Source organism: Diuraphis noxia, unplaced genomic scaffold (genome assembly GCF_037042655.1).
Source record: "Diuraphis noxia isolate RWA-SAM2 unplaced genomic scaffold, SU_Dnox_SAM2 contig0001, whole genome shotgun sequence".
NCBI classification, from domain to species: Eukaryota; Metazoa; Arthropoda; class Insecta; order Hemiptera; family Aphididae; genus Diuraphis; species Diuraphis noxia.
In genome coordinates, this window is record NW_028301711.1 from 48,687,921 (window position 1) to 48,713,510 (window position 25,590).

A 25,590-nucleotide genomic window follows, 5' to 3' on the forward strand; every position below is an offset into this window, starting at 1 on the left:
TATGGACAATAATATTCAGGGTAAATGTGAATGAATTTGAAGAGTAATTTACAGAAATTCTAACAAAGCTCATAATAATAATATTTCAAAAATCAACCTGTTTATTTTGATTGTAATTGTACAAGAATTGAATCACATTTTATGTGCCATCAAACATATATAAAACTAATGATCAATATTGAGTTAAAGTGATGGAAGTAACAATAAATCCAAAAGTTTCGTCAAAACGTTGTTATTAGATTGAAAGCATTTAAATGATTGCAAATAAATTTGAGAAATTATTTATTATTGAATAACACTCATTATCATTAATACCATGAATTCATCCGCTTTACATAATTGTTGTTGATCCAGCATTTCCATTCATGTTCTTAGTTGAATATCAGATTTGTGATTGACATAAGCGATTGCACTAGAAAAATAATTGTTTTATTATTTTGGTAATACACATGAGGGTAAATAATAATTAATACTGTGGTGATCCAATATTCATAACACGGCGAAGAGTACATATTACAATCAAATTATGCTTTACTGTTAATTTAAAATAAACCAATTTTAAACATCAAATATATTAAGAATGTGATACAATAAAATTCACATATTCAGTCATATGCAAAAAGTAAAACATACATTTAGACTTTTTTACTGAATTCTATAGAACAACCATCAGTGAAATCCTATGGACTCTAAGCAATATGTGATAATATAAAAAAAATAGTCAAAATATCAAAGTCCAAAATTATACAATGGAAATGATGCATTTAAACAAATTTTTATCAAAATAAAATAGTCTATGTAAGAGTTCAACTAAATATGTATATATTACTCATCACATGATCTGGGAAGTTAAAATACTTTTAAAAGTACAAGATAAACATTGAAATTACAGTTAAATTGAGAAAAACAATATTTTATAAAAACTCCCATTTTCTTTACAACACCTTACAACTAACAATACAAAAATATGATTAAAAATAAAATAAATTTTGATATGGACAATAATATTCAGGGTAAATGTGAATGAATTTGAAGAGTAATTTACAGAAATTCTAACAAAGCTCATAATAATAATATTTCAAAAATCAACCTGTTTATTTTGATTGTAATTGTACAAGAATTGAATCACATTTTATGTGCCATCAAACATATATAAAACTAATGATCAATATTGAGTTAAAGTGATGGAAGTAACAATAAATCCAAAAGTTTCGTCAAAACGTTGTTATTAGATTGAAAGCATTTAAATGATTGCAAATAAATTTGAGAAATTATTTATTATTGAATAACACTCATTATCATTAATACCATGAATTCATCCGCTTTACATAATTGTTGTTGATCCAGCATTTCCATTCATGTTCTTAGTTGAATATCAGATTTGTGATTGACATAAGCGATTGCACTAGAAAAATAATTGTTTTATTATTTTGGTAATACACATGAGGGTAAATAATAATTAATACTGTGGTGATCCAATATTTATAACACGGTGAAGAGTACATATTACAATCAAATTATGCTTTACTGTTAATTTAAAATAAACCAATTTTAAACATCAAATATATTAAGGATGTGATACAATAAAATTCACATATTCAGTCATATGCAAAAAGTAAAACATACATTTAGACTTTTTTACTGAATTCTATAGAACAACCATCAGTGAAATCCTATGGACTCTAAGCAATATGTGATAAAATAAAAAAAATAGTCAAAATATCAAAGTCCAAAATTATACAATGGAAATGATGCATTTAAACAAATTTTTATCAAAATAAAATAGTCTATGTAAGAGTTCAACTAAATATGTATATATTACTCATCACATGATCTGGGAAGTTAAAATACTTTTAAAAGTACAAGATAAACATTGAAATTACAGTTAAATTGATAAAAACAATATTTTATAAAAACTCCCGTTTTCTTTACAACACCTTACAACTAACAATACAAAAATATGATTAAAAATAAAATAAATTTTGATATGGACAATAATATTCAGGGTAAATGTGAATGAATTTGAAGAGTAATTTACATAAATTCTAACAAAGCTCATAATAATAATATTTCAAAAATCAACCTGTTTATTTTGATTGTAATTGTACAAGAATTGAATCACATTTTATGTGCCATCAAACATATATAAAACTAATGATCAATATTGAGTTAAAGTGATGGAATTAACAATAAATCCAAAAGTTTCGTCAAAACGTTGTTATTAGATTGAAAGCATTTAAATGATTGCAAATAAATTTGAGAAATTATTTATTATTGAATAACACTCATTATCATTAATACCATGAATTCATCCGCTTTACATAATTGTTGTTGATCCAGCATTTCCATTCATGTTCTTAGTTGAATATCAGATTTGTGATTGACATAAGCGATTGCACTAGAAAAATAATTGTTTTATTATTTTGGTAATAAACATGAGGGTAAATAATAATTAATACTGAGGTGATCCAATATTCATAACACGGCGAAGAGTACATATTACAATCTAATTATGCTTTACTGTTAATTTAAAATAAACCAATTTTAAACATCAAATATATTAAGAATGTGATACAAATAAAATTCACATATTCAGTCATATGCAAAAAGTAAAACATACATTTAGACTTTTTTACTGAATTCTATAGAACAACCATCAGTGAAATCCTATGGACTCTAAGCAATATGTGATAAAATAAAAAAAATAGTCAAAATATCAAAGTCCAAAATTATATAATGGAAATGATGCATTTAAACAAATTTTTATCAAAATAAAATAGTCTATGTAAGAGTTCAACTAAATATGCATATATTACTCATCACATGATCTGGAAAGTTAAAATACTTTTAAAAGTACAAGATAAACATTGAAATTACAGTTAAATTGAGAAAAACAATATTTTATAAAAACTCCCATTTTCTTTACAACACCTTACAACTAACAATACAAAAATATGATTAAAAATAAAATAAATTTTGATATGGACAATAATATTCAGGGTAAATGTGAATGAATTTGAAGAGTAATTTACAGAAATTCTAACAAAGCTCATAATAATAATATTTCAAAAATCAACCTGTTTATTTTGATTGTAATTGTACAAGAATTGAATCACATTTTATGTGCCATCAAACATATATAAAAATAATGATAAATATTGAGTTATAGTGATGGAAGTAACAATAAATCCAAAAGTTTCGTCAAAACGTTGTTATTAGATTGAAAGCATTAAATGATTGCAAATAAATTTGAGAAATTATTTATTATTGAATAACACTCATTATCATTAATACCATGAATTCATCCGCTTTACATAATTGTTGTTGATCCAGCATTTCCATTCATGTTCTTAGTTGAATATCAGATTTGTGATTGACATAAGCGATTGCACTAGAAAAATAATTGTTTTATTATTTTGGTAATAAACATGAGGGTAAATAATAATTAATACTGAGGTGATCCAATATTCATAACACGGCGAAGAGTACATATTACAATCTAATTATGCTTTACTGTTAATTTAAAATAAACCAATTTTAAACATCAAATATATTAAGAATGTGATACAAATAAAATTCACATATTCAGTCATATGCAAAAAGTAAAACATACATTTAGACTTTTTTACTGAATTCTATAGAACAAACATCAGTGAAATCCTATGGACTCTAAGCAATATGTGATAAAATAAAAAAAATAGTCAAAATATCAAAGTCCAAAATTATATAATGGAAATGATGCATTTAAACAAATTTTTATCAAAATAAAATAGTCTATGTAAGAGTTCAACTAAATATGCATATATTACTCATCACATGATCTGGAAAGTTAAAATACTTTTAAAAGTACAAGATAAACATTGAAATTACAGTTAAATTGAGAAAAACAATATTTTATAAAAACTCCCATTTTCTTTACAACACCTTACAACTAACAATACAAAAATATGATTAAAAATAAAATAAATTTTGATATGGACAATAATATTCAGGGTTAATGTGAATGAATTTGAAGAGTAATTTACTGAAATTCTTACAAAGCTAATAATAATAATATTTCAAAAATCAACCTGTTTATTTTGATTATAATTGTACAAGAATTGAATCACATTTTATGTGCCATCAAACATATATAAAAATAATGATCAATATTGAGTTATAGTGATGGAAGTAACAATAAATCCAAAAGTTTCGTCAAAACGTTGTTATTAGATTGAAAGCATTAAATGATTGCAAATAAATTTGAGAAATTATTTATTATTGAATAACACTCATTATCATTAATACCATGAATTCATCCGCTTTACATAATTGTTGTTGATCCTAGGGCTGTTCGATTATTTTTTTTACCACTCGATTATTAATTTCACGTTTTAATCGTATATTTCGATTAATCGAAAATTAATTGTCATTCCAAAAATCTATTTTTAACGACAGATTAATCGATTTTTTGAATGACTCATTAACCGATTAATCGATTTTTTTAATGTCTGATTAACCGATTAATCGATTAATCAATTTTTTTATTCACCAATTAATCGATTTTTTTAATGACTAATTAACCAATTTTTTATTATGGATAAATTGATTCCTTAACTTCTACACAATTTTAGACAAGATTTGCAGGATGACTATGACATATTGATGTAGATGTCCACTTACTTTTATAATATTATCCTCAATACATTCCGAATCAGTTAGCAGAATGCAGACGATAAGATAGAGTGCATAGCAGCCATATAAAAGTAAGCACAAACACACAAAATGTAAAAAGTGCTAAAAATAGAAATTAATTCGAACCGTCAAAGCACGATTAAAGATAATCTTATCTTTAATCATGATTATAATAGGAAATTCGATTATTAGGTTAATAGGAAATTCGATTATTTGATTAATTGGAAATTCGATTATTTGATTAATCGGAAATTCGATTATTTTGATTATTTGACGATTAATCGAATTTTATAAAAACCGTAAAATAATCGATGGGAAAAAATAATAATCGTTATAATCGATTAATCGAAATAATCGAACAGCCCTAGTTGATCCAGCATTTCCATTCATGTTCTTAGTTGAATATCAGATTTGTGATTGACATAAGCGATTGCACTAGAAAAATAATTGTTTTATTATTTTGGTAATACACATGAGGGTAAATAATAATTAATACTGAGGTGATCCAATATTCATAACACGGCGAAGAGTACATATTACAATCAAATTATGCTTTACTGTTAATTTAAAATAAACCAATTTTAAACATCAAATATATTAAGGATGTGATACAATAAAATTCACATATTCAGTCATATGCAAAAAGTAAAACATACATTTAGACTTTTTTACTGAATTCTATAGAACAACCATCAGTAAAATCCTATGGACTCTAAGCAATATGTGATAAAATAAAAAAAATAGTCAAAATATCAAAGTCCAAAATTATACAATGGAAATGATGCATTTAAACAAATTTTTATCAAAATAAAATAGTCTATGTAAGAGTTCAACTAAATATGTATATATTACTCATCACATGATCTGGGAAGTTAAAATACTTTTAAAAGTACAAGATAAACATTGAAATTACAGTTAAATTGATAAAAACAATATTTTATAAAAACTCCCATTTTCTTTACAACACCTTACAACTAACAATACAAAAATATGATTAAAAATAAAATAAATTTTGATATGGACAATAATATTCAGGGTAAATGTGAATGAATTTGAAGAGTAATTTACTGAAATTCTAACAAAGCTCATAATAATAATATTTCAAAAATCAACCTGTTTATTTTGATTGTAATTGTACAAGAATTGAATCACATTTTATGTGACATCAAACATATATAAAAATAATGATCAATATTGAGTTAAAGTGATGGAAGTAACAATAAATCCAAAAGTTTCGTCAAAACGTTGTTATTAGATTGAAAGCATTAAATGATTGCAAATAAATTTGAGAAATTATTTATTATTGAATAACACTCATTATCATTAATACCATGAATTCATCCGCTTTACATAATTGTTGTTGATCCAGCATTTCCATTCATGTTCTTAGTTGAATATCAGATTTGTGATTGACATAAGCGATTGCACTAGAAAAATAATTGTTTTATTATTTTGGTAATACACATGAGGATAAATAATAATTAATACTGTGGTGATCCAATATTCATAACACGGCGAAGAGTACATATTACAATCAAATTATTATGCTTTACTGTTAATTTAAAATAAACCAATTTTAAACATCAAATATATTAAGAATGTGATACAATAAAATTCACATATTCAGTCATATGCAAAAAGTAAAACATACATTTAGACTTTTTTACTGAATTCTATAGAACAACCATCAGTGAAATCCTATGGACTCTAAGCAATATGTGATAAAATAAAAAAAATAGTCAAAATATCAAAGTCCAAAATTATACAATGGAAATGATGCATTTAAACAAATTTTTATCAAAATAAAATAGTCTATGTAAGAGTTCAACTAAATATGTATATATTACTCATCACATGATCTGGGAAGTTAAAATACTTTTAAAAGTACAAGATAAACATTGAAATTACAGTTAAATTGATAAAAACAATATTTTATAAAAACTCCCATTTTCTTTACAACACCTTACAACTAACAATACAAAAATATGATTAAAAATAAAATAAATTTTGATATGGACAATAATATTCAGGGTAAATGTGAATGAATTTGAAGAGTAATTTACAGAAATTCTAACAAAGCTTATAATAATAATATTTCAAAAATCAACCTGTTTATTTTGATTGTAATTGTACAAGAATTGAATCACATTTTATGTGCCATCAAACATATATAAAAATAATGATCAATATTGAGTTAAAGTGATGGAAGTAACAATAAATCCAAAAGTTTCGTCAAAACGTTGTTATTAGATTGAAAGCATTAAATGATTGCAAATAAATTTGAGAAATTATTTATTATTGAATAACACTCATTATCATTAATACCATGAATTCATCCGCTTTACATAATTGTTGTTGATCCAGCATTTCCATTCATGTTCTTAGTTGAATATCAGATTTGTGATTGACATAAGCGATTGCACTAGAAAAATAATTGTTTTATTATTTTGGTAATACACATGAGGTTAAATAATAATTAATACTGTGGTGATCCAATATTCATAACACGGCGAAGAGTACATATTACAATCAAATTATTATGCTTTACTGTTAATTTAAAATAAACCAATTTTAAACATCAAATATATTAAGAATGTGATACAATAAAATTCACATATTCAGTCATATGCAAAAAGTAAAACATACATTTAGACTTTTTTACTGAATTCTATAGAACAACCATCAGTGAAATCCTATGGACTCTAAGCAATATGTGATAAAATAAAAAAAATAGTCAAAATATCAAAGTCCAAAATTATACAATGGAAATGATGCATTTAAACAAATTTTTATCAAAATAAAATAGTCTATGTAAGAGTTCAACTAAATATGTATATATTACTCATCACATGATCTGGGAAGTTAAAATACTTTTAAAAGTACAAGATAAACATTGAAATTACAGTTAAATTGAGAAAAACAATATTTTATAAAAACTCCCATTTTCTTTACAACACCTTACAACTAATAATACAAAAATATATTTAAAAATAAAATAAATTTTGACATGGACAATAATATTCAGGGTAAATGTGAATGAATTTGAAGAGTAATTTTCAGAAATTCTAACAAAGCTCATAATAATAATATTTCAAAAATCAACCTGTTTATTTTGATTGTAATTGTACAAGAATTGAATCACATTTTATGTGCCATCAAACATATATAAAAATAATGATCAATATTGAGTTAAAGTGATGGAAGTAACAATAAATCCAAAAGTTTCGTCAAAACGTTGTTATTAGATTGAAAGCATTAAATGATTGCAAATAAATTTGAGAAATTATTTATTATTGAATAACACTCATTATCATTAATACCATGAATTCATCCGCTTTACATAATTGTTGTTGATCCAGCATTTCCATTCATGTTCTTAGTTGAATATCAGATTTGTGATTGACATAAGCGATTGCACTAGAAAAATAATTGTTTTATTATTTTGGTAATACACATGAGGGTAAATAATAATTAATACTGTGGTGATCCAATATTCATAACACGGCGAAGAGTACATATTACAATCAAATTATTATGCTTTACTGTTAATTTAAAATAAACCAATTTTAAACATCAAATATATTAAGAATGTGATACAATAAAATTCACATATTCAGTCATATGCAAAAAGTAAAACATACATTTAGACTTTTTTACTGAATTCTATAGAACAACCATCAGTGAAATCCTATGGACTCTAAGCAATATGTGATAAAATAAAAAAAATAGTCAAAATATCAAAGTCCAAAATTATACAATGGAAATGATGCATTTAAACAAATTTTTATCAAAATAAAATAGTCTATGTAAGAGTTCAACTAAATATGCATATATTACTCATCACATGATCTGGGAAGTTAAAATACTTTTAAAAGTACAAGATAAACATTGAAAATACAGTTAAATTGAGAAAAACAATATTTTATAAAAACTCCCATTTTCTTTACAACACCTTACAACTAATAATACAAAAATATATTTAAAAATAAAATAAATTTTGACATGGACAATAATATTCAGGGTAAATGTGAATGAATTTGAAGAGTAATTTTCAGAAATTCTAACAAAGCTCATAATAATAATATTTCAAAAATCAACCTGTTTATTTTGATTGTAATTGTACAAGAATTGAATCACATTTTATGTGCCATCAAACATATATAAAAATAATGATCAATATTGAGTTAAAGTGATGGAAGTAACAATAAATCCAAAAGTTTCGTCAAAACGTTGTTATTAGATTGAAAGCATTAAATGATTGCAAATAAATTTGAGAAATTATTTATTATTGAATAACACTCATTATCATTAATACCATGAATTCATCCGCTTTACATAATTGTTGTTGATCCAGCATTTCCATTCATGTTCTTAGTTGAATATCAGATTTGTGATTGACATAAGCGATTGCACTAGAAAAATAATTGTTTTATTATTTTGGTAATACACATGAGGGTAAATAATAATTAATACTGTGATGATCCAATATTCATAACACGGCGAAGAGTACATATTACAATCAAATTATTATGCTTTACTGTTAATTTAAAATAAACCAATTTTAAACATCAAATATATTAAGAATGTGATACAATAAAATTCACATATTCAGTCATATGCAAAAAGTAAAACATACATTTAGACTTTTTTACTGAATTCTATAGAACAACCATCAGTGAAATCCTATGGACTCTAAGCAATATGTGATAAAATAAAAAAAATAGTCAAAATATCAAAGTCCAAAATTATACAATGGAAATGATGCATTTAAACAAATTTTTATCAAAATAAAATAGTCTATGTAAGAGTTCAACTAAATATGTATATATTACTCATCACATGATCTGGGAAGTTAAAATACTTTTAAAAGTACAAGATAAACATTGAAATTACAGTTAAATTGAGAAAAACAATATTTTATAAAAACTCCCATTTTCTTTACAACACCTTACAACTAACAATACAAAAATATGATTAAAAATAAAATAAATTTTGATATGGACAATAATATTCAGGGTAAATGTGAATGAATTTGAAGAGTAATTTACAGAAATTCTAACAAAGCTCATAATAATAATATTTCAAAAATCAACCTGTTTATTTTGATTGTAATTGTACAAGAATTGAATCACATTTTATGTGACATCAAACATATATAAAAATAATGATCAATATTGAGTTAAAGTGATGGAAGTAACAATAAATCCAAAAGTTTCGTCAAAACGTTGTTATTAGATTGAAAGCATTAAATGATTGCAAATAAATTTGAGAAATTATTTATTATTGAATAACACTCATTATCATTAATACCATGAATTCATCCGCTTTACATAATTGTTGTTGATCCAGCATTTCCATTCATGTTCTTAGTTGAATATCAGATTTGTGATTGACATAAGCGATTGCACTAGAAAAATAATTGTTTTATTATTTTGGTAATACACATGAGGATAAATAATAATTAATACTGTGGTGATCCAATATTCATAACACGGCGAAGAGTACATATTACAATCAAATTATTATGCTTTACTGTTAATTTAAAATAAACCAATTTTAAACAACAAATATATTAAGAATGTGATACAATAAAATTCACATATTCAGTCATATGCAAAAAGTAAAACATACATTTAGACTTTTTTACTGAATTCTATAGAACAACCATCAGTGAAATCCTATGGACTCTAAGCAATATGTGATAAAATAAAAAAAATAGTCAAAATATCAAAGTCCAAAATTATACAATGGAAATGATGCATTTAAACAAATTTTTATCAAAATAAAATAGTCTATGTAAGAGTTCAACTAAATATGTATATATTACTCATCACATGATCTGGGAAGTTAAAATACTTTTAAAAGTACAAGATAAACATTGAAATTACAGTTAAATTGATAAAAACAATATTTTATAAAAACTCCCATTTTCTTTACAACACCTTACAACTAACAATACAAAAATATGATTAAAAATAAAATAAATTTTGATATGGACAATAATATTCAGGGTAAATGTGAATGAATTTGAAGAGTAATTTACAGAAATTCTAACAAAGCTTATAATAATAATATTTCAAAAATCAACCTGTTTATTTTGATTGTAATTGTACAAGAATTGAATCACATTTTATGTGCCATCAAACATATATAAAAATAATGATCAATATTGAGTTAAAGTGATGGAAGTAACAATAAATCCAAAAGTTTCGTCAAAACGTTGTTATTAGATTGAAAGCATTAAATGATTGCAAATAAATTTGAGAAATTATTTATTATTGAATAACACTCATTATCATTAATACCATGAATTCATCCGCTTTACATAATTGTTGTTGATCCAGCATTTCCATTCATGTTCTTAGTTGAATATCAGATTTGTGATTGACATAAGCGATTGCACTAGAAAAATAATTGTTTTATTATTTTGGTAATACACATGAGGTTAAATAATAATTAATACTGTGGTGATCCAATATTCATAACACGGCGAAGAGTACATATTACAATCAAATTATTATGCTTTACTGTTAATTTAAAATAAACCAATTTTAAACATCAAATATATTAAGAATGTGATACAATAAAATTCACATATTCAGTCATATGCAAAAAGTAAAACATACATTTAGACTTTTTTACTGAATTCTATAGAACAACCATCAGTGAAATCCTATGGACTCTAAGCAATATGTGATAAAATAAAAAAAATAGTCAAAATATCAAAGTCCAAAATTATACAATGGAAATGATGCATTTAAACAAATTTTTATCAAAATAAAATAGTCTATGTAAGAGTTCAACTAAATATGTATATATTACTCATCACATGATCTGGGAAGTTAAAATACTTTTAAAAGTACAAGATAAACATTGAAATTACAGTTAAATTGAGAAAAACAATATTTTATAAAAACTCCCATTTTCTTTACAACACCTTACAACTAATAATACAAAAATATATTTAAAAATAAAATAAATTTTGACATGGACAATAATATTCAGGGTAAATGTGAATGAATTTGAAGAGTAATTTTCAGAAATTCTAACAAAGCTCATAATAATAATATTTCAAAAATCAACCTGTTTATTTTGATTGTAATTGTACAAGAATTGAATCACATTTTATGTGCCATCAAACATATATAAAAATAATGATCAATATTGAGTTAAAGTGATGGAAGTAACAATAAATCCAAAAGTTTCGTCAAAACGTTGTTATTAGATTGAAAGCATTAAATGATTGCAAATAAATTTGAGAAATTATTTATTATTGAATAACACTCATTATCATTAATACCATGAATTCATCCGCTTTACATAATTGTTGTTGATCCAGCATTTCCATTCATGTTCTTAGTTGAATATCAGATTTGTGATTGACATAAGCGATTGCACTAGAAAAATAATTGTTTTATTATTTTGGTAATACACATGAGGATAAATAATAATTAATACTGTGGTGATCCAATATTCATAACACGGCGAAGAGTACATATTACAATCAAATTATTATGCTTTACTGTTAATTTAAAATAAACCAATTTTAAACAACAAATATATTAAGAATGTGATACAATAAAATTCACATATTCAGTCATATGCAAAAAGTAAAACATACATTTAGACTTTTTTACTGAATTCTATAGAACAACCATCAGTGAAATCCTATGGACTCTAAGCAATATGTGATAAAATAAAAAAAATAGTCAAAATATCAAAGTCCAAAATTATACAATGGAAATGATGCATTTAAACAAATTTTTATCAAAATAAAATAGTCTATGTAAGAGTTCAACTAAATATGTATATATTACTCATCACATGATCTGGGAAGTTAAAATACTTTTAAAAGTACAAGATAAACATTGAAATTACAGTTAAATTGATAAAAACAATATTTTATAAAAACTCCCATTTTCTTTACAACACCTTACAACTAACAATACAAAAATATGATTAAAAATAAAATAAATTTTGATATGGACAATAATATTCAGGGTAAATGTGAATGAATTTGAAGAGTAATTTACAGAAATTCTAACAAAGCTTATAATAATAATATTTCAAAAATCAACCTGTTTATTTTGATTGTAATTGTACAAGAATTGAATCACATTTTATGTGCCATCAAACATATATAAAAATAATGATCAATATTGAGTTAAAGTGATGGAAGTAACAATAAATCCAAAAGTTTCGTCAAAACGTTGTTATTAGATTGAAAGCATTAAATGATTGCAAATAAATTTGAGAAATTATTTATTATTGAATAACACTCATTATCATTAATACCATGAATTCATCCGCTTTACATAATTGTTGTTGATCCAGCATTTCCATTCATGTTCTTAGTTGAATATCAGATTTGTGATTGACATAAGCGATTGCACTAGAAAAATAATTGTTTTATTATTTTGGTAATACACATGAGGTTAAATAATAATTAATACTGTGGTGATCCAATATTCATAACACGGCGAAGAGTACATATTACAATCAAATTATTATGCTTTACTGTTAATTTAAAATAAACCAATTTTAAACATCAAATATATTAAGAATGTGATACAATAAAATTCACATATTCAGTCATATGCAAAAAGTAAAACATACATTTAGACTTTTTTACTGAATTCTATAGAACAACCATCAGTGAAATCCTATGGACTCTAAGCAATATGTGATAAAATAAAAAAAATAGTCAAAATATCAAAGTCCAAAATTATACAATGGAAATGATGCATTTAAACAAATTTTTATCAAAATAAAATAGTCTATGTAAGAGTTCAACTAAATATGTATATATTACTCATCACATGATCTGGGAAGTTAAAATACTTTTAAAAGTACAAGATAAACATTGAAATTACAGTTAAATTGAGAAAAACAATATTTTATAAAAACTCCCATTTTCTTTACAACACCTTACAACTAACAATACAAAAATATGATTAAAAATAAAATAAATTTTGATATGGACAATAATATTCAGGGTAAATGTGAATGAATTTGAAGAGTAATTTACAGAAATTCTAACAAAGCTCATAATAATAATATTTCAAAAATCAACCTGTTTATTTTGATTGTAATTGTACAAGAATTGAATCACATTTTATGTGCCATCAAACATATATAAAAATAATGATCAATATTGAGTTAAAGTGATGGAAGTAACAATAAATCCAAAAGTTTCGTCAAAACGTTGTTATTAGATTGAAAGCATTAAATGATTGCAAATAAATTTGAGAAATTATTTATTATTGAATAACACTCATTATCATTAATACCATGAATTCATCCGCTTTACATAATTGTTGTTGATCCAGCATTTCCATTCATGTTCTTAGTTGAATATCAGATTTGTGATTGACATAAGCGATTGCACTAGAAAAATAATTGTTTTATTATTTTGGTAATACACATGAGGGTAAATAATAATTAATACTGTGGTGATCCAATATTCATAACACGGCGAAGAGTACATATTACAATCAAATTATTATGCTTTACTGTTAATTTAAAATAAACCAATTTTAAACATCAAATATATTAAGAATGTGATACAATAAAATTCACATATTCAGTCATATGCAAAAAGTAAAACATACATTTAGACTTTTTTACTGAATTCTATAGAACAACCATCAGTGAAATCCTATGGACTCTAAGCAATATGTGATAAAATAAAAAAAATAGTCAAAATATCAAAGTCCAAAATTATACAATGGAAATGATGCATTTAAACAAATTTTTATCAAAATAAAATAGTCTATGTAAGAGTTCAACTAAATATGTATATATTACTCATCACATGATCTGGGAAGTTAAAATACTTTTAAAAGTACAAGATAAACATTGAAATTACAGTTAAATTGAGAAAAACAATATTTTATAAAAACTCCCATTTTCTTTACAACACCTTACAACTAACAATACAAAAATATGATTAAAAATAAAATAAATTTTGATATGGACAATAATATTCAGGGTAAATGTGAATGAATTTGAAGAGTAATTTACAGAAATTCTAACAAAGCTCATAATAATAATATTTCAAAAATCAACCTGTTTATTTTGATTGTAATTGTACAAGAATTGAATCACATTTTATGTGCCATCAAACATATATAAAACTAATGATCAATATTGAGTTAAAGTGATGGAAGTAACAATAAATCCAAAAGTTTCGTCAAAACGTTGTTATTAGATTGAAAGCATTTAAATGATTGCAAATAAATTTGAGAAATTATTTATTATTGAATAACACTCATTATCATTAATACCATGAATTCATCCGCTTTACATAATTGTTGTTGATCCAGCATTTCCATTCATGTTCTTAGTTGAATATCAGATTTGTGATTGACATAAGCGATTGCACTAGAAAAATAATTGTTTTATTATTTTGGTAATACACATGAGGGTAAATAATAATTAATACTGTGGTGATCCAATATTCATAACACGGCGAAGAGTACATATTACAATCAAATTATTATGCTTTACTGTTAATTTAAAATAAACCAATTTTAAACATCAAATATATTAAGAATGTGATACAATAAAATTCACATATTCAGTCATATGCAAAAAGTAAAACATACATTTAGACTTTTTTACTGAATTCTATAGAACAACCATCAGTGAAATCCTATGGACTCTAAGCAATATGTGATAAAATAAAAAAAATAGTCAAAATATCAAAGTCCAAAATTATACAATGGAAATGATGCATTTAAACAAATTTTTATCAAAATAAAATAGTCTATGTAAGAGTTCAACTAAATATGTATATATTACTCATCACATGATCTGGGAAGTTAAAATACTTTTAAAAGTACAAGATAAACATTGAAATTACAGTTAAATTGAGAAAAACAATATTTTATAAAAACTCCCATTTTCTTTACAACACCTTACAACTAATAATACAAAAATATATTTAAAAATAAAATAAATTTTGACATGGACAATAATATTCAGGGTAAATGTGAATGAATTTGAAGAGTAATTTACAGAAATTCTAACAAAGCTCATAATAATAATATTTCAAAAATCAACCTGTTTATTTTGATTGTAATTGTACAAGAATTGAATCACATTTTATGTGCCATCAAACATATATAAAAATAATGATCAATATTGAGTTAAAGTGATGGAAGTAACAATAAATCCAAAAGTTTCGTCAAAACGTTGTTATTAGATTGAAAGCATTAAATGATTGCAAATAAATTTGAGAAATTATTTATTATTGAATAACACTCATTATCATTAATACCATGAATTCATCCGCTTTACATAATTGTTGTTGATCCAGCATTTCCATTCATGTTCTTAGTTGAATATCAGATTTGTGATTGACATAAGCGATTGCACTAGAAAAATAATTGTTTTATTATTTTGGTAATACACATGAGGATAAATAATAATTAATACTGTGGTGATCCAATATTCATAACACGGCGAAGAGTACATATTACAATCAAATTATTATGCTTTACTGTTAATTTAAAATAAACCAATTTTAAACATCAAATATATTAAGAATGTGATACAATAAAATTCACATATTCAGTCATATGCAAAAAGTAAAACATACATTTAGACTTTTTTACTGAATTCTATAGAACAACCATCAGTGAAATCCTATGGACTCTAAGCAATATGTGATAAAATAAAAAAAATAGTCAAAATATCAAAGTCCAAAATTATACAATGGAAATGATGCATTTAAACAAATTTTTATCAAAATAAAATAGTCTATGTAAGAGTTCAACTAAATATGTATATATTACTCATCACATGATCTGGGAAGTTAAAATACTTTTAAAAGTACAAGATAAACATTGAAATTACAGTTAAATTGAGAAAAACAATATTTTATAAAAACTCCCATTTTCTTTACAACACCTTACAACTAATAATACAAAAATATATTTAAAAATAAAATAAATTTTGACATGGACAATAATATTCAGGGTAAATGTGAATGAATTTGAAGAGTAATTTACAGAAATTCTAACAAAGCTCATAATAATAATATTTCAAAAATCAACCTGTTTATTTTGATTGTAATTGTACAAGAATTGAATCACATTTTATGTGCCATCAAACATATATAAAAATAATGATCAATATTGAGTTAAAGTGATGGAAGTAACAATAAATCCAAAAGTTTCGTCAAAACGTTGTTATTAGATTGAAAGCATTAAATGATTGCAAATAAATTTGAGAAATTATTTATTATTGAATAACACTCATTATCATTAATACCATGAATTCATCCGCTTTACATAATTGTTGTTGATCCAGCATTTCCATTCATGTTCTTAGTTGAATATCAGATTTGTGATTGACATAAGCGATTGCACTAGAAAAATAATTGTTTTATTATTTTGGTAATACACATGAGGGTAAATAATAATTAATACTGTGGTGATCCAATATTCATAACACGGCGAAGAGTACATATTACAATCAAATTATTATGCTTTACTGTTAATTTAAAATAAACCAATTTTAAACATCAAATATATTAAGAATGTGATACAATAAAATTCACATATTCAGTCATATGCAAAAAGTAAAACATACATTTAGACTTTTTTACTGAATTCTATAGAACAACCATCAGTGAAATCCTATGGACTCTAAGCAATATGTGATAAAATAAAAAAAATAGTCAAAATATCAAAGTCCAAAATTATACAATGGAAATGATGCATTTAAACAAATTTTTATCAAAATAAAATAGTCTATGTAAGAGTTCAACTAAATATGTATATATTACTCATCACATGATCTGGGAAGTTAAAATACTTTTAAAAGTACAAGATAAACATTGAAATTACAGTTAAATTGAGAAAAACAATATTTTATAAAAACTCCCATTTTCTTTACAACACCTTACAACTAACAATACAAAAATATGATTAAAAATAAAATAAATTTTGATATGGACAATAATATTCAGGGTAAATGTGAATGAATTTGAAGAGTAATTTACAGAAATTCTAACAAAGCTCATAATAATAATATTTCAAAAATCAACCTGTTTATTTTGATTGTAATTGTACAAGAATTGAATCACATTTTATGTGCCATCAAACATATATAAAACTAATGATCAATATTGAGTTAAAGTGATGGAAGTAACAATAAATCCAAAAGTTTCGTCAAAACGTTGTTATTAGATTGAAAGCATTTAAATGATTGCAAATAAATTTGAGAAATTATTTATTATTGAATAACACTCATTATCATTAATACCATGAATTCATCCGCTTTACATAATTGTTGTTGATCCAGCATTTCCATTCATGTTCTTAGTTGAATATCAGATTTGTGATTGACATAAGCGATTGCACTAGAAAAATAATTGTTTTATTATTTTGGTAATACACATGAGGGTAAATAATAATTAATACTGTGGTGATCCAATATTCATAACACGGCGAAGAGTACATATTACAATCAAATTATTATGCTTTACTGTTAATTTAAAATAAACCAATTTTAAACATCAAATATATTAAGAATGTGATACAATAAAATTCACATATTCAGTCATATGCAAAAAGTAAAACATACATTTAGACTTTTTTACTGAATTCTATAGAACAACCATCAGTGAAATCCTATGGACTCTAAGCAATATGTGATAAAATAAAAAAAATAGTCAAAATATCAAAGTCCAAAATTATACAATGGAAATGATGCATTTAAACAAATTTTTATCAAAATAAAATAGTCTATGTAAGAGTTCAACTAAATATGTATATATTACTCATCACATGATCTGGGAAGTTAAAATACTTTTAAAAGTACAAGATAAACATTGAAATTACAGTTAAATTGAGAAAAACAATATTTTATAAAAACTCCCATTTTCTTTACAACACCTTACAACTAATAATACAAAAATATATTTAAAAATAAAATAAATTTTGACATGGACAATAATATTCAGGGTAAATGTGAATGAATTTGAAGAGTAATTTTCAGAAATTCTAACAAAGCTCATAATAATAATATTTCAAAAATCAACCTGTTTATTTTGATTGTAATTGTACAAGAATTGAATCACATTTTATGTGCCATCAAACATATATAAAAATAATGATCAATATTGAGTTAAAGTGATGGAAGTAACAATAAATCCAAAAGTTTCGTCAAAACGTTGTTATTAGATTGAAAGCATTAAATGATTGCAAATAAATTTGAGAAATTATTTATTATTGAATAACACTCATTATCATTAATACCATGAATTCATCCGCTTTACATAATTGTTGTTGATCCAGCATTTCCATTCATGTTCTTAGTTGAATATCAGATTTGTGATTGACATAAGCGATTGCACTAGAAAAATAATTGTTTTATTATTTTGGTAATACACATGAGGATAAATAATAATTAATACTGTGGTGATCCAATATTCATAACACGGCGAAGAGTACATATTACAATCAAATTATTATGCTTTACTGTTAATTTAAAATAAACCAATTTTAAACATCAAATATATTAAGAATGTGATACAATAAAATTCACATATTCAGTCATATGCAAAAAGTAAAACATACATTTAGACTTTTTTACTGAATTCTATAGAACAACCATCAGTGAAATCCTATGGACTCTAAGCAATATGTGATAAAATAAAAAAAATAGTCAAAATATCAAAGTCCAAAATTATACAATGGAAATGATGCATTTAAACAAATTTTTATCAAAATAAAATAGTCTATGTAAGAGTTCAACTAAATATGTATATATTACTCATCACATGATCTGGGAAGTTAAAATACTTTTAAAAGTACAAGATAAACATTGAAATTACAGTTAAATTGAGAAAAACAATATTTTATAAAAACTCCCATTTTCTTTACAACACCTTACAACTAACAATACAAAAATATGATTAAAAATAAAATAAATTTTGATATGGACAATAATATTCAGGGTAAATGTGAATGAATTTGAAGAGTAATTTACAGAAATTCTAACAAAGCTCATAATAATAATATTTCAAAAATCAACCTGTTTATTTTGATTGTAATTGTACAAGAATTGAATCACATTTTATGTGCCATCAAACATATATAAAAATAATGATCAATATTGAGTTAAAGTGATGGAAGTAACAATAAATCCAAAAGTTTCGTCAAAACGTTGTTATTAGATTGAAAGCATTAAATGATTGCAAATAAATTTGAGAAATTATTTATTATTGAATAACACTCATTATCATTAATACCATAAATTCATCCGCTTTACATAATTGTTGTTGATCCAGCATTTCCATTCATGTTCTTAGTTGAATATCAGATTTGTGATTGACATAAGCGATTGCACTAGAAAAATAATTGTTTTATTAATTCGGTAACACACATGAGGGTAAATTATAATTAATACTGTGGTGATCCCATAGGCGTGCACAGATTTTCATTGCAGATGCAGCATATAAAATTAAGCAGCCCATTTTTTAACAATCGGCCAAATAAATGTTGAATAGTCAAAATAATAATTATTGATCATATTATACACAGGCAGTGTTATTGTTACCCAATTGGTTATGATAATATCATTTTTTTTTTTAACAATTAACAAATCTTTACATACAAAATTTAAGGAAAAATTTGTTCACTACTTTTGAAAACACCAAGTTACAATTACTATCAGACTTAATTATTTATAATATAAAATAATTATATTATTTATGGTTCACATCAATTTTATTTACTTTATTAATTATTATAATTTATATTAAATTATTAAATAATGAATTGCCCCAACCGGCCCATAGACTAATCAATCAGCCTAAAAAATGTGGCAGATGCAGCATATGAACCTTCTGCTGCACCCGTGCGCACGCCTATACTCCCCTTCAACCAAAAGAGATAATTATATATTTTGGTACAATTAAATGTAAAGTGTTCACTATACTAAGAGCTATGATATGTGTTTTAAGATTATACATATTACATTTATTTAATTTAGAGTACCCAATTGAATCATGTGCTGTATGGCAATTTATACAATATTAAAACTATATTTGATAAATCCCACCTCAGTTTAAATCAATTTTTAATTTAGAAGGATTGATAAAATATGAATTTAATTTAATAACTGTATACGTATATATGATTGAATATTAAATCTATTATTTATTTGTGATTATATACTTATGAATCTTTATATTGTATTTATTATATTGTATATTTTATATAAACTTCATTATTTTATTATATATTTTTATACCTACATTGTTTTACCTATATAATTTATATTTCTTTATGTTTAATACAATTTAAAAACATATACTAAATAAAATAAAATGTATTAAATATTTAAATGAACGATAGTTTTTTATTTCATTACCTAAAAACCTATAAATTATTTGAAATTTGCTTACCACTTTTTGATTCAGCAATAATAATTTCAGTTATTATATGATCAGAAAATTTTATTGAAATTATAAAATAAACCTATTTGTTGGATATGAACAGATTATTTTTTTATCAGTAACAAATATATTTTATTGAAATGATAAAATTATTAATCTTGACAATAATTTTCTTTTGATTTGTTTATCAAATAATGTATCTTATTAATAATATATTTTATTGTATTGTTTAGATATTTTTTTTAAATAGTGTTAGCAATGACAATATTATGTGATCAAATTAATAATGTAAATTTAATCAATATGATAAAATATTTGTTATTTTTCAAGATGATCATAAATTGACACTTTAATGTTGTTAGTTGGACAAATCTGTTTGTTAACTGAACAGTGACAAATATTGTGTTGATCAAATCTATATTTTTATCAATAATACCAAGGTTTTTTTTCCTGTGTGTATCAGGATCACTGTGTCTATTTCAAATGCGACCTTATATCCTAGTCCAAGGTAAGGTTATGTATGGAGCTTCATCCAGTCAAACTAAGTGTAAGTAAAATATTAATAATTGTAAATTGACATATATTTAAGTAAGCTCGTGAATTTTGACCGCAACATAAAATTTTGACCACAACATAAATATATTTTGTTAATTTAAAACGGTTATTAGTTATTAATTTCAAAAATGACACATGGTGTTAAGTCTAAAAATAAAGAACAAATTAGGGATACAATTTTTTGATTCACAAGATTTTCATATTAATGATTTTTTATGTTGTAAGTTATGGAAGTTTGACAACGATCCTGCTTTATCATTGTTTTCATTTTTCTAAGTTCTTTTTCCAAGTTTTAATATGAAAAATCAAAGTATTGTAATGGTCTGTTGTGTTTTTGTTTGTGACGATAACAAATGCATTAGCTTGATCCATGTGTTTGTAATGCAAACACTGACTAACTTCTTGATCCACCTGGCAGTCTTTATTGTGTCATGATTTGAAGCAGTATTTATTATCGACTGATAGAAAATGTTATATAATATATACATATTTATAAAGATTATAATTTATAAGTTATTTAATCAAATGAGTGCAGAATTTGAGCATAAAAGTTTGTATTTTCTTAGAAATAAATAATATTATCAAAAATGTTGTAATTGTACCCAGACTCCCCTACAGTATCCTTGCTGTATTCATTTAATATAATACATAATTAATAATTATTTACATTTTACACATGTATTTCAGAAACCATAAGAATTTTAAGAAATCACAAAAAATTATATTGATCAAGGTATATGAAATTTTATATGGCTGATGCCAAGTTTTGAGAAGAAAAAAAACAAAAATATCAATTCTAAATTTATATCTTATAATGTATTGGTGTAATCATTTAGTTTATTTTATTTTACATAGTTAAAGTTAAAGTTAATATTTTAATTGTTTGTTTATATGGAGTAAAACTAAGTTCTAAATCACAATTTGGTGTTACATAACAGATTTATCCAATCTTACGCCTACCATCATTAAGACTTTAGGAAATAGAATTCAATCAGTGTCATTAAGATATGCATTATATATTACTTATGGAGCTAATTATTATTTGATCGTTTGATTATTTTATAATTTATTGTAAACATATTATAATATTATATTTATTTCAGTTACCTTTATAAATAAATTATTTATTCATGTTTCATTAAAAAAAAATTGTAACCAATTAGAGAGTTAAATCATTTACCTTTTACATAAAAATTAATAATGAATATATAAGTGTAGGTACACTTGCAAGTAATTTACCAAACTAAATTGTTGTTCCTATTTTCTTTGAAATTAGGTTTCATATAGGTATAATAAAAAGTCAAGTTTTTGTTACAAATAGGTAACATTTTTTTTTTAAATAATTACCTATTTTTTGACACTTTTTTTTCAGTTGTTTCTGGTTCATCTAAAACAGAAAATACTATTAATTTCTGTTTTCAACAGTGTTGTGTATTTGTGTACTAAAATCTATTTGAAACTTACAACATGAGGTCCTAAAGCAGCCCAATCTCCTGTTTTTTGGCCTGGGAGGCCTTATCCTTAACAGTGATCGTTGTTGCTCTGAAACATAGATTAATCAATGAATTAAAAGTACCTTTTTAGTAGTTTAACATAATGATAATACCTTTATTATTGTTTAGATTCACGGACAACAAGTATAAAATATAAAAATATATGTTTGCTAAGTAGTACTTATGTTTAATAATATGCTTATTTCAATTAATAAAAACAAAATCATTAAATATAACACCTAGGTATTAAGTGTAATGTATATATTAATTATTATTAATGTTATGTTTGGCGAAGTTAGAATTAATGTCATGGATATTTTATGAGATTAAAAATTTAAGTTTTATTTACTGAAAATATTTATTATTCAATATTCATGATAAAAATTAAAACATAATTTTTCTGAGAACCAAATACAATATTATTATTATTATTATTTTTTTTTTTGAGGCTTCAACAGCAATGGTCATTAGCTTGTGGAACTGTAGATTAATTCAATATTATTATTATTATTATTAAGAATTTGTTGTTTTACTTATTTGTCTCATTTATTTTATTATAATAATGTTAATGTATATTTAGTAAACGGAAGACAATTGGATAATGTTTTTGGCATTTATAATGGTGTTAAAGACATAACTCAATGCCATGAGTTATTGTTCAGTGACTTTGACACACTATCAATATATACACGTGAAAATATTAAAAAATGTGGTTGAGTAATTTTGTGATTAATATAGCACTGGGTGTAATTAATGAGAGAAACATATTGCGAGTTTATAAATAAAATAAAAAAATATTGAGCTGTGATGTAACGGGTCATTTAAATAATGATCCTTCAAAAAAGATTTAAAATTTGGATACTATAGTTGTTCCAAAAGAGAGTTTACTTGTAATGCCATTACATGAAAATGGAAATCATTGGGTAATTATGTTTGCAGACTTTGATAATCAATTCTATTTCTTTGACCCATTCGAAACTATGGAATATAATAAATGTAGACATAATTTTGTGTCCATACTAAGTGAACTGAAAAAAAATCATGTGTACGGGGAGATAGGAAATTTGTGGCCTGAGATGAATTTTCAACTATTTTCTGATTATTCTAAACTAACTGATGGTTATAACTTATAACTGTGGAGTTTATGTGTTGTACTATGCAGAGTGTATGATGAAAAATAAGATTAACAACGTAAAATTCAATAAAGAATTCAGCCCAGGAAATGATATTTAGAAAGGTGTTAAAAGATCTATTGTTGGAAAAATCTGATTTCATGAGAGATATTTGTTTGTATTGTGGGTTAGGAAACCACAATAAAAAACCGCGCCAAAATGCAGTACCTCCAGTTTTGTTGAATACAATGCTAAGGTGGTGTGGAAATCTGTTAAAATGTTTAAATATACTGGTATATATTTAACTTAGATAACTGTCTAGATACTGTACGTGTAAGTTCTGAAAACCAGATTTCACTTGTCATCCAATCTAAATATATATATATAATATATGTACATAATATAGACATAAAAATTATATTCTTTTGGTTATCACCAACTAGTTATTGTTATTTCCATTACTACATAGAATTATGACACTGCATCAGTTACTTTTTCTAATTCACTGTTTAATACCTAATATGATGGCCAACTATTTGGATAATAAAATTTTTGTGGTCCAACTAATACACATTGACATGATCCTTCAACAAACAAATTATGTTTCAATTATTTTGAGACATTATATCTAAAAATTAATAGGTCATATTCTCAAAAATATACAAAAAATTGATTCTGGATAAACATGTTTTATGTATGTTGCGACTGGGCTAGAGATAAAACAAACAGTGCGGTAACATCCACTTAAGGATATTATAGATTTTATAAAATACATAAAAATTTAAGAAATATTCATTAATATCATATATATTATATACCTTATGTCCTTATGAGTATACATAAAAATCAAAAGATTAATTTTCCTCTTACATATTATATTCATTAAACTTGCACAATTATATGAATTTTGGAGATTTAATAAAAACATAATTTTTCTTTCTTGAATAATTCTATAAAAAAAATATTAATTGCAATTACCTAGTTAACTAATACCATTACGATTTTAAGATTACCTTAACTCTTAAGTGTTATTCTTATTACATTTCTAGTGTGTTTTCTTGATTGAACTTCCATAATTAGGTAATTGCACGGATCACGGCTAATCATTACAAAAACAATTTTATGTTAAATTGACTGTAAAACACTAAAATGTCACGGACCAAGATACTAAGACTAAATAGTAAATACCACTTATAGTATAACTATACTTAGTATAGAAGTCTGTGCTAAATAGTAAATACCTACCAAAATGTAGATCATACTATCATAGTATTTTAGTTCGTGATTAATATACTGAGTATAGATTACGATAATTCCGTTATCAAAATATAATGATTAAACAACT

The 25,590-nt window shown here is 24.0% G+C and overlaps 1 long non-coding RNA gene and 1 pseudogene across 1 annotated transcript; one reads left to right on the plus strand and one right to left on the minus strand.

The window, feature by feature from the left end:
* Positions 1 to 19,936: 19,936 nt before the first annotated feature.
* LOC149060834 (uncharacterized) lies at positions 19,937 to 25,483 on the minus strand. Its single transcript, XR_016189447.1, has 5 exons — positions 25,259 to 25,483; positions 25,064 to 25,195; positions 23,105 to 23,182; positions 22,988 to 23,027; positions 19,937 to 20,033 (listed from the first exon to the last, which is right to left on the minus strand). It is a non-coding gene; the product is annotated as an uncharacterized LOC149060834 (long non-coding RNA).
* LOC149060835 (uncharacterized) lies at positions 23,594 to 24,550 on the plus strand (annotated as a pseudogene).
* Positions 25,484 to 25,590: the final 107 nt, after the last annotated feature.